This window comes from Mesocricetus auratus, unplaced genomic scaffold (genome assembly GCF_017639785.1).
Source record: "Mesocricetus auratus isolate SY011 unplaced genomic scaffold, BCM_Maur_2.0 contig_9516_pilon_obj, whole genome shotgun sequence".
NCBI classification, from domain to species: domain Eukaryota; kingdom Metazoa; phylum Chordata; class Mammalia; order Rodentia; family Cricetidae; genus Mesocricetus; species Mesocricetus auratus.
Genome location: NW_024434264.1, coordinates 25,953 through 40,831, shown reverse-complemented (window position 1 = coordinate 40,831; position 14,879 = coordinate 25,953). Strand labels below are relative to the sequence as shown.

Genomic DNA, 14,879 nt, shown 5'->3' with positions numbered 1-14,879 from the left:
TGTTTCTCATATAGTGTTATATAGTTGGATTTCATGAAGTTAAGCACATAGTTTCACACACAGTGTTGTATCGTTAGTTTTGAAGAAGTTAAGCATGCAGTTTCACACACAGTGTTGTATCGTTAGTTTTCATGAAGTTAAGTACGTACGTTTCACATATACTGTTATATAGTTGGATTTCATGAAGTTAAGCACATAGTTTCACACACAGTGTTGTATGGTTAGTTTTGAAGAAGTTAAGCATGTAGTTTCACACACAGTGTTGTAAAGTTAGTTTTGGAGAAGTTAAGCACTTAGTTTCTTATACAGTGTTATATGGTAGGTTCTCATATAGTTAAGCACATAGTTTCACACACAGTGTTGTATCGTTAGTTTTGAAGAAGTTAAGCACATAGTTTCACACACAGTGTTGTATCGTTAGTTTTCATGAAGTTAAGTACGTAGTTTCTCATATAGTATTATATAGTTGGATTTCATGAAGTTAAGCACATAGTTTCACACTCAGTGTTGTATCTGTAGTTTTGAAGAAATTAGGCATGTAGTTTCACACACAGTGTTGTAAAATTAGTTTTGAAGAAGTTGAGCACGTAGTTTCTAACACAGTGTTATATGGTAAGTTCTCATGTAGTTAAGCACATAGTTTCACAACAGTGTTGTATCATTAGTTTTCATGAAGTTAAGTACGTAGTTTCTCATATAGTGTTATATAGTTGGATTTCATGAAGTTAAGCACATAGTTTCACACACAGTATTGTATCGTTAGTTTTGAAGAAGTTAAGCATGTAGTTTCACACACAGTGTAGTAACGTTAGTTTTGAAGAAGTTAACACGTAGTTTCTCATACAGTGTTATATGGTAGGTTCTCATGAAGTAAAGCACATAGTTTCACATACATTGTTGTATCATTACTTTTCATGAAGTTAATTACGTAGTTTCTCATATAGTGTTATATAGTTAGATTTCATGAAGTTAAGCACATAGTTTCGCACACAGTGTTGTATCGTTAGTTTTGAAGAAGTTAAGCATGTAGTTTCAAACACAGTGTTGTAATGTTAGTTTTGAAGAAGTGAACACTTAGTTTCTTATACAGTGTTATATGGTAGGTTCTCATGTAGTTAAGCACATAGTTTCACATACACTGCTAGTATCATTAGTTTTCATGAAGTTAAGTACGTAGTTTCTCATATAGTGTTATATAGTTAGATTTCATGAAGTTAAGCACATAGTTTCGCACAAAGTGTTGTATCGTTAGTTTTCATGAAGTTAAGTACGTAGTTTCACATATAGTGTTATATAGTTGGATTTCATGAAGTTAAGCACATAGTTTCACAAACAGTGTTGTATGGTTAGTTTTGAAGAAGTTAAGCACGTAGGTTCTTATACAGTGTTATATGGTAGGTTCTCATATAGTTAAGCACATAGTTTCACATAGAGTGTTATATCGTTAGTTTTGAAGAAGTTAAGCACATAGTTTCACACACAGTGTTGCATCGTTAGTTTTGAGGAAGTTAAGCACATAGTTTCACAACAGTGTTGTATTATAGGTTTCATGAAGTTTAGTACGTAGTTTCTCATATAGTGTTATATAGTTGGATTTCATGAAGTTAAGCACATAGTTTCACACACAGTTTTGTATCGTTAGTTTTGAAGAAGTTAAGCATGTAGTTTCACACACAGTTTAGTAACGTTAGTTTTGAAGAAGTTAACACGTAGTTTCTTATACAGTATTATATCGTAGGTTCTCATGTAGTTAAGCACATACTTTCACATACACTGTTGTATCATTACTTTTCATGAAGTTAAGTACGTTGTTTCTCATATAGTGTTATATAGTTGGATTTCATGAAGTTAAGCACATTGATTCACAAACAGTGTTGTATGGTTAGTTTTGAAGAAGTTAAGCACGTAGGTTCTTATACAGTGTTATATGGTAGGTTCTCATATAGTTAAGCACATAGTTTCACATACAGTGTTATATCGTTAGTTTTGAAGAAGTTAAGCACATAGTCTCACAACAGTGTTGTATTATAGGTTTCATGAAGTTTAGTACGTAGTTTCTCATATAGTGTTATGTAGTTGGATTTCATGAAGTTAAGCCCATAGTTTCACACACAGTTTTGTATCGTTAGTTTTGAAGAAGTTAAGCATGTAGTTTCACACACAGTTTTGTAACGTTAGTTTTGAAGAAGTACGTAGTTTCTAACACAGTGTTATATGGTAAGTTCTCATGTAGTTAAGCAAATAGTTTCAAAACAGTGTTGTATCGTTAGTTTTCATGTAGTTAAGTACGTTGTTTCTCATATAGTGTTATATAGTTGGATTTCATGAAGTTAAGCACATAGTTTCACACACAGTGTTGTATCGTTAGTTTTGAAGATGTTAAGCATGCAGTTTCACACACAGTGTTGTATCGTTAGTTTCCATGAAGTTAAGTACGTACTTTCACATATACTGTTATATAGTTGGATTTCATGAAGTTACGCACATAGTTTCACACACAGTGTTGTATGGATGGTTTTGAAGAAGTTAAGCATGTAGTTTCACACACAATGTTGTAACATTAGTTTTGAAGAAGTGAACACCTAGTTTCTTATACAGTGTTATATGGTAGGTTCTCATGTACTTAATCACATAATTTCACATACACTCTAGTATCATTAGTTTTCATGAAGTTAAGTACGTAGTTTCTCATATAGTGTTATATAGTTAGATTTCAAGAAGTTAAGCACATAGTTTCGCACACAGTGTTGTATCGTTAGTTTTCATGAAGTTAAGTACGTACTTTCAAATATAGTGTTATATAGTTGGATTTCATGAAGTTAAGCACATAGTTTCGCACACAGTGTTGTATCGTTTGTTTTGAAGAAGTTAATCACATTGTTTTACACACAGTGTTGTATCGTTAGTTTTCATGAAGTTAAGTACGTTGTTTCTCATATACTGTTATATAGTTGGATTTCATGAATTTAAGCACATAGTTTCACACACCGTGTGGTATCGTTATTTTTCAAGACGTTAAGCATGTAGTTTCACACACAGTGTTGTAACGTTAGTTTTGAAGAAGTTAAGCACGTAGTTTCTCACACAGTGTTATATGGTAAGTTCTCATGTAGTTAAGCACATAGTTTCACAACAGTGTATTATCATTTGTTTTCATGAAGTTAAGTACTTAGTTTCTCATATAGTGTTATATAGTTGGATTTCATGAAGTTAAGCACACAGTTTCACACACAGTGTTGCATCGTTAGTTTTGAAGAAATTAAGCATGTAGTTTCACACACAGTGTTGTAAAATTAGTTTTGAAGAAGTTGAGCACGTAGTTTCTTACACAGTGTTATATGGTAAGTCCTCATGTAGTTAAGCACATAGTTTCACGACACTGTTGTATCATTAGTTTTCATGAAGTTAAGTACTTAGTTTCTCATATAGTGTTATATAGTTGGATTTCATGAAGTTAAGCACATAGTTTCACACACAGTGTTGTGTCGTTTGGTTTTGAAGAAGTTAAGCATGTAGTTTCACACACAGTGTAGTAACGTTACTTTTGAAGAAGTTAACACGTAGTTTCTTATACAGTGTTATATGGTAGGTTCTCATGAAGTAAAGCACATAGTTTCACATACATTGTTGTATCATTACTTTTCATGAAGTTATGTAAGTAGTTTCTCATATAGTGTTATATAGTTAGATTTCATGAAGTTAAGCACATAGTTTCGCACACAGTGTTGTATCATTAGTTTTGAAGAAGTTAAGCATGTGCTTTTACACACAGTGTTGTATCATTAGTTTTCATGAAGTTAAGTACGTACTTTCACATATAGTGTTATATAGTTGGATTTCATGAAGTTAAGCACATAGTTTCACACACAGTGTTGTATGGTTAGTTTTGAAGAAGTTAAGCATGTAGTTTCACAAACAGTGTTATAAAGTTAGTTTTGGAGAAGTTAAGCACGTAGTTTCTTATACAGTGTTATATGGTAGGTTCTCATATACTTAAGCACATAGTTTCACACACAGTGTTGTATCGTTAGTTTTGAAGAAGTTAAGCACATCGTTTCACACACAGTGTTGTATCGTTAGTTTTGAAGAAGTTAAGTACGTTGTTTCTCTTATAGTGTTATATAGTTGAATTTCATGAATTTAAGCACATAGTTTCACACACAGCGTTGTATCGTTATGTTTGAAGAAGTTAAGTATGTAGTTTCACACACAGTGTTGTAGCGTTAGATTTAAAGAATTTAAGCACCTAGATTCTAACCCAGTATTATATGGTAAGTCCTCATGTAGTTAAGCACATACTTTCACATACATGGTTGTATCATTAGTTTTCATGAAGTTAAGTACGTAGTTTCTCATATAATGTTATATAGTTGGATTTCATGAAGTTAAGCACATAGTTTCACACACAGTGTTGTATCGTTAGTTTTGAAGAAGGTAAGCATGTAGTTTCACACACAGTGCTGTAAAGTTAGTTTTGGAGAAGTTAAGCACGTAGTTTCTTATACAGTGTTATATGGTAGGTTCTCATATAATAAAGCACATAGTTTCACACTCAGTGTATCGTTAGTTTGGAAGAAGTTAAGCACATTGTTTCACACAGAGTGTTGTATCGTTATTTTCATGAAGTTAAGTACATTGTTTCTCATATAGTGTTATATAGTTGGATTTCATGAATTTAAGCACATAGTTTCACACACCGTGTGGTATCGTTATTTTTGAAGAAGTTAAGCATGTAGTTTCACACACAGTGTTGTAACGTTAGTTTTGAAGAAGTTAAGCACGTAGTTTCTCACTCAGTGTTATATGGTAAATTCTCATGTAGTTAAGCACATAGTTTCACAACAGTGTTGTATCATTAGTTTTCATGAAGTTAAGTACGTAGTTTCTCATATAGTGTTATATAGTTGGATTTCATGAAGTTAAGCACACAGTTTCACACACAGTGTTGTATATTTAGTTTTGAAGTAGTTAAGCATGTAGTTTCACACACAGTGCTGTAACGTTAGTTTTGAAGAAGTTAACACCTAGTTTCTTATACAGTGTTATATGGTAGGTTCTCATGTAGTTAAGCACATAGTTTCACATACACTCTAGTATCATTAGTTTTCATGAATGTAAGTACGTAGTTTCTCATATAGTGTTATATAGTTAGATTTCATGAAGTTAAGCACATAGTTTCGCCCATATGTTGTATCATTAGTTTTCATGAAGTTAAGTACGTAGTTTCACATATAGTGTTATACAGTTGGATTTCATGAAGTTAAGCACATTGATTCACAAACAGTGTTGTATGGTTAGTTTTGAAGAAGTTAAGCACGTAGGATCTTATACAGTGTTATATGGTAGGTTCTCATATAGTTAAGCACATAGTTTCACATACAGTGTTATATCATTAGTTTTGAAGAAGTTAAGCACATAGTTTCACACAAAGTGTTGCATCGTTTGTTTTGAGGAAGTTAAGCACATAGTTTCACAACAGTGTTGTATTATAGGTTTCATGAAGTTTAGTACGTAGTTTCTCATATAGTGTTATATAGTTGGATTTCATGAACTTAAGCCCATAGTTTCACACACAGTTTTGTATCGTTAGTTTTGAAGAAGTTAAGCATGTAGTTTCACACACAGTTTTGTAACGTTAGTTTTGAAGAAGTTAAGCACGTAGTTTCTAACACAGTGTTATATGGTAAGTTCTCATGTAGTTAAGCAAATAGTTTCAAAACAGTGTTGTATCGTTTGTTTTCATGTAGTTAAGTACGTTGTTTCTCATATAGTGTTATATAGTTGGATTTCATGAAGTTAAGCACATAGTTTCACACACAGTGTTGTATCGTTAGTTTTGAAGAAGTTAAGCATGCAGTTTCACACACAGTGTTGTATCGTTAGTTTTCATGATGTTAAGTACGTACTTTCACATATACTGTTATATAGTTGGATTTCATGAAGTTAAGCACATAGTTTCACACACAGTGTTGTATTGTTAGTATTGAAGAAGTTAAGCATGTAGTTTCACACACAGTGTTGTAAAGTTAGTTTTGGAGAAGTTAAGCACGTAGTTTCTTATACAGTGTTATATGGTAGGTTCTCATATAGTTAAGCACATAGTTTCACACACAGTGTTGTATCGTTAGTTTTCATGAAGTTAAGTACGTAGATTCTCATATAGTATTATATAGTTGGATTTCATGAAGTTAAGCACATAGTTTCACACACAGTGTTGTATCGTTAGTTTTGAAGAAAGTAAGCATGTAGTTTCAAACACAGTGTTGTAAAATTAGTTTTGAAGAAGTTGAGCACGTAGTTATTAACACAGTGTTATATGGTAAGTTCTCATGTAGTTAAGCACATAGTTTCACAACAGTGTTGTATCATTAGTTTTCATGAAGTTAAGTACGTAGTTTCTCATATAGTGTTATATAGTTGGATTTCATGAAGTTAAGCACATAGTTTCACACACAGTGTTGTATCGTTAGTTTTGAAGAAGTTAAGCATGTAGTTTCACACACAGTGTTGTAACGTTAGTTTTGAAGAAGTTAAGCACGTAGTTTCTTATACAGTGTTATATGGTAGGTTCTCATGTAGTTAAGCACATACTTTCACATACACTGTTGTATCATTACTTTTCATGAAGTTAAGTACGTAGTTTCTCATATAGTGTTATATAGTAAGATTTCATGAAGATAAGCACATAGTTTCGCACACAGTGTTGTATCGTTAGTTTTCAAGAAGTTAAGCATGTAGTTTCACACACAGTGTTGTATCGTTAGTTTCCATGAAGTTAAGTAGTAGTTTCTCATATACTGTTATATAGTTGGATTTCATGAAGTTAAGCACATAGTTTCAAACACAGTGTTGTATGGTTAGTTTTGAAGAAGTTAAGCATGTAGTTTCACACACAGTGTTGTAAAGTTAGTTTTGGAGAAGTTAAGCACTTAGTTTCTTATACAGTGTTATATGGTTGGTTCTCATATAGTTAAGCACATAGTTTCACACACAGTGTTGTATCGTTAGTTTTGAAGAAGTTAAGCACATAGTTTCACACACAGGGTTGTATCGTTAGTTTTCATGAAGTTAAGTACGTAGTTTCTCATATAGTATTATATAGTTGGATTTCATGAAGTTAAGGACATAGTTTCACACACAGTGTTGTATCGTTATGTTTGAAGAAGTTAAGTATGTAGTTTCACACACAGTGTTGTAACATTAGTTTTAAAGAAGTTAAGCACCTAGATTCTAACACAGTGTTATATGGTAAGTCCTCATGTTGTTAAGCACATAGTTTCACGACAGTGTTGTATCATTAGTTTTCATGAAGTTAAGTACGTAGTTTCTCATATAGTGTTATATAGTTGGATTTCATGAAGTTAAGCACAAAGTTTCACACACAGTGTTGTATCGTTAGTTTTGAAGAATTTAAGCATGTAGTTTCACACACAGTGTTGTAACGTTAGTTTTGAAGAAGTTAACACCTAGTTTCTTATACTGTGGTATATGGTATGTTCTCATGTAGTAAGCACATAGTTTCACATACACTCTAGTATCATTAGTTTACGCGAAGTTAAGTCCGTAGTTTCTCATATAGTGTTATATAGTTAGATTTCATGAGGTTAAGCACATAGTTTCGCACAAAGTTTTGTATCGTTAGTTTTCATGAAGTTAAGTACGTAGTTTCACATATAGTGTTATATAGGTGGATTTCATGAAGTTAAGCACATAGATTCACAAATAGTGTTGTATGGTTAGTTTTGAAGAAGTTAAGCACCTAGTTTCTTATACATTGTTATATGGTAGGTTCTCATATAGTTAAGCACATAGTTTCACATACAGTGTTATATCGTTAGTTTTGAAGAAGTTAAGCACATAGTTTCACACACAGTGTTGTATCGTTATTTTTGAAGAAGTTAAGCATGTAGTTTCACACACAGTGTTGTAACGTTAGTTTTGAAGAAGCTAAGCACGTAGTTTCTCACTCAGTGTTATATGGTAAATTCTCATGTAGTTAAGCACATAGTTTCACAACAGTGTTGTATCATTAGTTTTCATGAAGTTAAGTACTTAGTTTCTCATATAGTGTTATATAGTTGGATTTCATGAAGTTAAGCACACATTTTCACACACAGTGTTGTATCGTTAGTTTTGAAGAAATTAAGCATGTAGTTTCACACACAGTGTTGTATCGTTAGTTTTGTAGAAGTTAACACGTAGTTTCTTATACAGTGTTATATGGTAGGTTCTCATGTAGTTAAGCACATAGTTTCACAAACACTGTAGTATCATTAGTTGTCATGAAGTTAAGTACGTAGTTTCTCATATAGTGTTATATAGTTGGATTTCATGAAGTTAAGCACACAGTTTCACACACAGTGTTGTATATTTAGTTTTGAAGTAGTTAAGCATGTAGTTTCACACACAGTGTTGTAACGTTAGTTTTGAAGAAGTTAACACCTAGTTTCTTATACAGTGTTATATGGTAGGTTCTCATGTAGTTAAGCACATAGTTTCGCATACACTCTAGTATCATTAGTTTTCATGAAGGTAAGTACATATTTTCACACACAGTGTTGTATCCTAAATTTGGAAGAAGAATGGCACCTAGTTTCTAATACAGTGTTATGTGGTAAGTTCTCATGAAGTTAAGCACATAGTTAAACACACAGTGTTGTATCGTTAGTTTTGAAGAAGTTAAGCATGTAGTTTCACACACAGTGTTGTATCGTTAGTTTTGAAGAACTTAAGCATGTAGTTTCTAACACAGTGTTATATGGTAAGTTCTCATGAAGTTAAGCACATAGTTTAACACAAAGTGTTGTATCTTATTCCTGAAGAGGTTAATCACGTAGTTTTACATACTGTGTTGTATAGTTAGTTTTCATGAAGTTAAGTACATAGTTTCTCATATAGTGTTATATAGTATGATTTCATGATGTTAAGCACACAGTTTCACACACAGTGTTGTATCGTTAGTTTTCATGAAGTTAAGCACATAGTTTCACACGGTATTGTATCATTAGTTTCGAAGAAGATAAGCACTTAGTTTCTAAAACAGCGTTATATCATAAGTTCTCATGAAATTAAACTCACAGTTTCACACACAGTGTTGTGTCGTTAGTTTTGAAGAAGTTAAGCATATACTTTCACACACAGTGTTGTAACGTTAGTTTTCTTGAAGGTAAGTACGTAGTTTCTCATATAGTGTTATATAGTTAGATTTCATGAAGTTAATACAGTGTTATATGATAAGTTCTCATGTAATTAAGCACATAGTTTCACACACGGTGTAGTGTCATTGGTTTTGAAGAAGCATGTAGTTTTACGCACAGAGTTGTATCGTTAGTTTTCATGATGTTAAGTATGTAATTTCTCATATAGTGTTATATAGTTAGATTTCATGAAGTTAAGCACATAGTTTCACACACAGTGTTGTATTGTTAGTTTCGTACAAGACAAGCACATAGTTTTTAATACAGTGTGATATGGTAAGTTCTCATGAAGTTAAGCACATAGTTTCACACACAGTGGTGTATCTTTAGTTTTGAAGTAGTTAAGCACGTAGTTTCTAATACAGCGTTATATGGTAAGTTCTCATGTAGTTAAGCACATAGTTTCACATACAGTGTTGTATCGTTAGTTTTGAAGAAGTTAAGCATGTAGTTTCACACACAGTGTTGTATCGTGAGTTTTGAAGAATTTAAGCATGTAATTTCACACACAGTGTTGTGTCATTAGTTTTGAAGAAGTTAAGCATGTAGTTTCACACACAGTGTTGTACCGTTGGTTTTGAAGAAGTTAAGCATGTAGTTTCACACACAGTGTTGTATTGTTAGTTTTGAAGAATTTAGGCATGTAATTTCATACACAGTGCTGTATCGTTAGCTTCCATGAAGTTGAGCACATAGTTTCACACACAGTGTTGTATTGTTAGTTTCGAGGCAAATAAGCACATAGTTTCTAATACAGTTTTATATGGTAAGTTCTCATGAAGTTAACCACATAGTTTCACACACAGTGTTGGATCGTTAGTTTTGAAGAAGTTAAGCATGTAGTTTCATACACCGTGTTGTATCATTAGTTTTGAAAAAGTTAAGTATCTAGTTTCTACTAGAGTGTTCTATGGTAAGTTATAATGTAGTTATGCAATTACTTTCACACACAGTGTTGTATCATTAATTTTGATGAAGTTAAGCTTGTAGTTTCACACACAGTTTTGTATCGTTAGTTTTGAAGAAGTTAAGCATTTAGTTTCACACACAGTATTGTATCGTTAGTGTTTCTTTCTCTGGTCCTTTTTAGCCTTTTGCCTCCAATTTTAGGGCCAGGGTACATTTTCACTGACTCTGATTCCAGGGACAAAGTGTGTTCCTTTGGCACTGGTTTTAGGGTCAGGGTACATTTCTTTGGTTCTGGTTGCAGGGCCAAAGTGTGTTTCTTTGGCTCTGCTCAGGGTGTGTTTCTTTGACTGGTCCCTTTTCCCTACAGGCACCCCCCTGGCCACGGGCAGGCCTCTTGATGACCACCTCCTCGATGATACCGTACTTCTCGAAGGCCCGTCGGAGCTTCACCTCAGACACACTGTGGTCCAGGTTCCTGATGAAGAGCTTTCGAGTGGCTCTCTGGTCATCCTCCGGCATCAGGTCCTCCTGGCACACAGCCGGGTAGCCGTAGGGGCGCCCAAGGTCGTCGTACAACCCTTAGTAGTCCAAGGCCCCAGTCCCAAGGCCTTGGTGGCCACAGCGTCCAGGGCGAAGGCTGCCTCGGCGTGCTGGGCGCAGGGCTTCCTCAGGGGCGGGGCGGCCACAGGCGACAGCGAGCACTGCTTGTACTGGTAGCCCCAGTGAGGCCGCAAGTAGCCCAGCGGATCTGCGGGCATGGGAGGCCCTGGGGGCGGTGTGGAGGCTGCGGTGCTGCTACTGCTACTGAGCCTGCTGCTCCCGCTGTCGCCGCCGCTCAGGTAGACCGGCTCCACCTTGAGCGGACGGTCGTACAGCAGCAGCTGCCTTGCCAGGGCATGCTGCCGGGCCTCGCTCGTCCTGTGGGTGCCGGAAGTTCACGTAGGCCACGCGGCCCAGCTCCGGGGTGTGCGTAAAACACAGGCTGATCTCCGCGAAGCGCTTGAACTGGTGGAAGAGCCGGTCCTCCAGGTGCTCGGCCGGCAGCACGGGGCTCAGGCTACTGATGAGGAGCTTCTTGTATTCCAGAGCCGCTATGGAGCCGGGACCCTAAGGTTCCGCCCCGGGGGGCGGCGGGGGCGGCGGGGGCGGCGGGAGTGGAGATGCACGGGGCGACGCGCCGCCGGCCCGGGGGCCCCCCGAGGCCGTGCAGGTGCGTCCTCCGCCTCCGGGCGCGCCCGGTGCTCGCCCGGTGATTCGCATCCCCGGCAGCATGACCGTCGCGAGTCCCGCCGCTGCCAGTGCCACGGGGCTCGTCACGCGTCCGCGCTGGAACTGGGTGCTGGTGCCGCCTGAGGCCTCGTGTGCTGCTGGCCGCCCGCCCGCCTCTGCCTCCCCTTAGCGCTCCAGCGGCCCCTTTATGGACAATGACAAGCCACGCCCGCTCGGGCTGGAGTCTAGCTCGTTCTGCCACTTCATGGCCCAGGCGCAGTGGGCAGGCAGCCCGCAGGCCCCTCACGGAGGCAGCGGCTGCAGCCCAGGAGACAGCGCCTCCGGCGCCGCCATCTTGGACAAAAGGACTCGGCCTGTGCTGTCAGTTTTAAAGAAGTTACTCAGGTAGATCTCACACAGTGTTTTATCGTTAGTTTTCATGAAGTTCAGCATGTAATTTCTCCAAAGTCTTGCATGGTTACTTTTCATAAATTTAGGCACATAGTTTCTTACACTGTGTTGTATCGTTAGTTTTGAAGAAGTTAAGCATGTAGTTTCACACACAGTGTTGTATCCTTAGTTTTGAAGATGTCAGGCATGTAGTTTCACACACAGTGTAGTGTCGTTAGTTTTGAAGAAGTTAAGCATGTAGTTTCACACACAGAGTTGTATCGTTCGTTTTCATGATGTTAAGTACGTAGTTTCTCATATAGTGTTATATAGTTAGATTTCATGAAGTTAAGCACATAGTTTCACACACAGTGTTGTATCCTAAATTTGGAAGAAGAATGGCACCTAGTTTCTAATACAGTGTTATGTGGTAAGTTCTCATGAAGTTAAGCACATAGTTAAACACACAGTGTTGTATCGTTAGTTTTGAAGAAGTTAAGCATGTAGTTTCACACACAGTGTTGTATCGTTAGTTTTGAAGAAGTTAAGCATGTAGTTTCTAACACAGTGTTATATGGTATGTTCTCATGAAGTTAAGCACATAGTTTAACACACAGTGTTGTATCTTATTCCTGAAGAGGTTAATCACGTAGTTTTACACACTGTGTTGTATAGTTAGTTTTCATGAAGTTAAGTACATAGTTTCTCATATAGTGTTATATAGTTAGATTTCATGAATTTAAGCACATAGTTTCACACACAGAGTTGTATCCTAAATTTGGAAGAAGAATGGCACCTAGTTTCTAATACAGTGTGATATGGTAAGTTCTCATGAAGTTAAGCACATAGTTAAACACACAGTGTTGTATCGTTAGTTTTGAAGAAGTTAAGCATGTAGTTTCACACACAGTGTTGTATCGTTAGTTTTGAAGAAGTTAAGCATGTAGTTTCTAACACAGTGTTATATGGTAAGTTCTCATGAAGTTAAGCACATAGTTTATCACACAGTGTTGTATCTTATTCCTGAAGAGGTTAATCACGTAGTTTTACATACTGTGTTGTATAGTTAGTTTTCATGAAGTTAAGTACATAGTTTCTCATATAGTGTTATATAGTTAGATTTCATGAATTTAAGCACATAGTTTCACACACGGTGTTGTATCGTTAGTTTTGAAGAAGTGAAGCATGTAGTTTCACACACAGTGTTGTATCGTTAGTTTTGAAGAAGTAAAGCATGTAGTTTCACACACAGTGTTGTATCGTTAGTTTTCATGATGTTAAACACGTAGTTTCTCATATAGTGTTATATAGTATGATTTCATGATGTTAAGCACATAGTTTCACACACAGTGTTGTATCGTTAGTTTTCATGAAGTTAAACACGTAGTTTCTCATATAGTGTTATATAGTATGATTTCATGATGTTAAGCACATAGTTTCACACACAGTGTTGTATCGTTAGTTTTGAAGAAGTTAAGCACATAGTTTCACACGGTATTGTATCATTAGTTTCGAAGAAGATAAGCACGTAGTTTCTAAAACAGCGTTATATGGTAAGTTCTCATGAAGTTAACCACATAGTTTCACACACAGTGTTGGATCGTTAGTTTTGAAGAAGTTAAGCATGTAGTTTCATACACCGTGTTGTATCATTAGTTTTGAAAAAGTTAAGTATCTAGTTTCTACTAGAGTGTTCTATGGTAAGTTATAATGTAGTTATGCAATTACTTTCACACACAGTGTTGTATCATTAATTTTGATGAAGTTAAGCTTGTAGTTTCACACACAGTTTTGTATCGTTAGTTTTGAAGAAGTTAAGCATTTAGTTTCACACACAGTATTGTATCGTTAGTGTTTCTTTCTCTGGTCCTTTTTAGCCTTTTGCCTCCAATTTTAGGGCCAGGGTACATTTTCACTGACTCTGATTCCAGGGACAAAGTGTGTTCCTTTGGCACTGGTTTTAGGGTCAGGGTACATTTCTTTGGTTCTGGTTGCAGGGCCAAAGTGTGTTTCTTTGGCTCTGCTCAGGGTGTGTTTCTTTGACTGGTCCCTTTTCCCTACAGGCACCCCCCTGGCCACGGGCAGGCCTCTTGATGACCACCTCCTCGATGATACCGTACTTCTCGAAGGCCCGTCGGAGCTTCACCTCAGACACACTGTGGTCCAGGTTCCCGATGAAGAGCTTTTGAGTGGCTCTCTGGTCATCCTCCGGCATCAGGTCCTCCTGGCACACAGCCGGGTAGCCGTAGGGGTGCCCAAGGTCGTCGTACAACCCTTAGTAGTCCAAGGCCCCAGTCCCACGGCCTTGGTGGCCACAGCGTCCAGGGCGAAGGCTGCCTCGGCGTGCCGGGCGCAGGGCTTCCTCAGGGGCGGGGCGGCCACAGGCGACAGCGAGCACTGCTTGTACTGGTAGCCCCAGTGCGGCGGCAAGTAGCCCAGCGGATCTGCGGGCATGGGAGGCCCTGGGGGCGGTGTGGAGGCTGCGGTGCTGCTACTGCTACTGAGCCTGCTGCTCCCGCTGTCGCCGCCGCTCAGGTAGACCGGCTCCACCTTGAGCGGACGGTCGTACAGCAGCAGCTGCCGTGCCAGGGCATGCTGCCGGGCCTCGCGCGTCCTGTGGGTGCCGGAAGTTCACGTAGGCCACGCGGCCCAGCTCCGGGGTGTGCGAAAAACACAGGCTGATCTCCGCGAAGCGCTTGAACTGGTGGAAGAGCCGGTCCTCCAGGTGCTCGGCCGGCAGCGCGGGGCTCAGGCTACTGATGAGGAGCTTCTTGTATTCCAGAGCCGCCATGGAGCCGGGACCCTCAGGTTCCGCCCCGGGGGGCGGCGGGGGCGGCAGGGGCGGCGGGAGTGGAGATGCACGGGGCGACGCGCCGCCGGCCCGGGGGCCCCCCGAGGCCGTGCAGGTGCGTCCTCCGCCTCCGGGCGCGCCCGGTGCTCGCCCGGTGATTCGCATCCCCGGCAGCATGACCGTCGCGAGTCCCGCCGCTGCCACTGCCACGGGGCTCGTCACGCGTCCGCGCTGGAACTGGGTGCTGGTGCCGCCTGAGGCCTCGTGTGCTGCTGGCCGCCCGCCCGCCTCTGCCTCCCCTTAGCGCTCCCGAGGCCCCTTTGCGGACAATGACAAGCCACGCCCGCTCGGGCTGGAGTCTAGCTCGTTCTGCCACTTCATGG

The 14,879-nt window shown here is 38.7% G+C and overlaps 2 pseudogenes; both read right to left on the bottom strand.

Moving 5' to 3' along the window:
• Positions 1-10,471: 10,471 nt before the first annotated feature.
• Positions 10,472-11,582, bottom strand: LOC121138579 (annotated as a pseudogene).
• A 36-nt stretch (positions 11,583-11,618) lies between these two features.
• On the bottom strand, positions 11,619-14,877 carry LOC121138578 (annotated as a pseudogene).
• Positions 14,878-14,879: the final 2 nt, after the last annotated feature.